A 2,094-nucleotide genomic window follows, 5' to 3' on the forward strand; every position below is an offset into this window, starting at 1 on the left:
AGCTATAATGGTCTATACCTATTTATGGATAAGAATTCTGAATATTACTATATAAAGTAGTATCCTCCAAATATTATATACCTTTTAGGTAATATATTAATTAACAACCTTTGAGTGTTAATTTCATGTAGCGATACACCCCGTTACATCACCCCTCCCTTAAACGACAATCACTCTGAATGTTATTGGATGGAGTGGTCGTTATGGGACCACTCCATTGCTCAGGTCCATCATTTTAAATTCCATCGCGTGAAGGATCAACTCATGCGGGGTGACGATAGTGTTGCGCCTTCGGCTGCGGTTCGTGCACCCGCGGGTGACGCATGTTATCTCTTGCGGCAGACGGAACGTCTGCCGTAGTGTCTTCTACTCGCACAACACTTGATGTTGCGAGTGCACGTGGTGATTCACGACGTGTATACGACCCCTCTTTGGAGGTCAACTACGAATGCGAGTCGGATGAAATGGCTGACTCGGGGCGAATGGAACAGTCGCCTGATATACGTCAGGCGGCTGACTATGAGCCTTCGAATGAGAGGGCTCATTTTGATAGACGAGTAAACAGTCTATTTGGATCCGACGACGAGGATGATCCCTCATCGCCCGTACGATCTCCCGTACGGTCACCTGCACGTGTCTCTGTGCAAGGTGACGACGATGGCGTAAGCCATCGTAAGGAAAGTGCCTGTGGTACCCCTGCTTCAGTGGGTACCACTCAGGGGAGTGAAGACAATAAAATGTCTCATCTCACTCCTGAAAAGAAGCCGTGGCTTTTGCCAGAACGGCTTATTCAATAGCTTGTCTGGAGAAACTACTCCTCACAATAATATCCCTTAATTATTGCGACAACGCTACATGGGCTTGATCCCAGCGCGAAGAACTTTCGCGCTAAGGAAGATGTCTATCTCGACGCTTTTCTTAAGCATCGATGGTTTAGTGGCAACAATAAGCGAAATAAAGTCTCGCTTATGCAAGCTTGGAGTGCGTTCATTCGCAATATCAAAGACATTGGACACGAAGCTTGGCTTCAAAAACTTAACGCGAATCGCGTTAAATTTGAGAAAAGAACTCCAACCGGTGCAAAGTAAAAATTGCATCGGTTCTCACGTGAGGCAGGACTTCCATGTCTCACGTGGGGTGATCCCTGTCCGTGTGGTGTAGACAACTCGAAGAGGGTAAAAGGGGATGTCTATTCCCTTTCTTCACCCTGGGGAAGGGCTCGCATCTCTATTGAGATGCGTGACGCGATTGACGTTTTGCAATCGATTTACATGCGCTAGGGGCGCGTGTTTTCCGATAGGCCTTCTAAACCATCGGATGAGTCTCGTCATACTGACGGACGAGGCCCTCAACGTCAGCAACCAGCTGGGAACGAGGCTCCCAGCTGTCATGCGAAGGTGAATAATCACGCCAGCGAACAAGATAAACTCGTTCGCTGCCCCTTCACATCACGGTGGTTCTGGATACGTTCCACAAGGAAACGTTGACCACCGTGGGAATCCACCAATGGTTGTGGTGGAGGAGGGAAAATTAGATCCGAACCGTATGTCGGATCTAATGTCGAAGATCGACAAAATGGATCACTTCCTCCATGATTTGGAGGAGGGTCTTGAACACGAGCGCGGTAAGCGTCGCTCGTTGGAACAGATGGTGCAGAATCACCATATCGAGCGGTTGGAAGACCGTTCGAAGGGTGCGTACTCCTTGTTGGAGTACGAGCGGAACTATCATGCTGTTCGCGATGAGCTGTCATCAGCTCATCGTAGTTTCGAGGATCTTCGGAACAAGCATGAGAAACTTCAGGTTCAACATGAGAACCTGGTTCGCGATCACAAGAATCTTTTGGGGATTCTTGAAAAGGGTGGTCACATCCGTCCTCGGAAGAAGCCGCGTACTGATGGTACGGGCGGAGCCGACCAACGTAAAACGTAGGATGCGTTCGCATCCTACGTGGCAATTCTATTGTGTACGCATTGCCTCTTCGATGCAGTACACGGAAAGGCCCAATGAACTTGGGTAGTAGTTTACTGCTACCCACATTAGTGACTAATCGCTTAGGTAAGTTTACCGTAGAGAGTAGCACTAGATCATTAA

The sequence above is a fragment of the Bremia lactucae genome, linkage group LG15 (assembly GCF_004359215.1).
Source record: "Bremia lactucae strain SF5 linkage group LG15, whole genome shotgun sequence".
NCBI lineage: Eukaryota > Oomycota > Peronosporomycetes > Peronosporales > Peronosporaceae > Bremia > Bremia lactucae.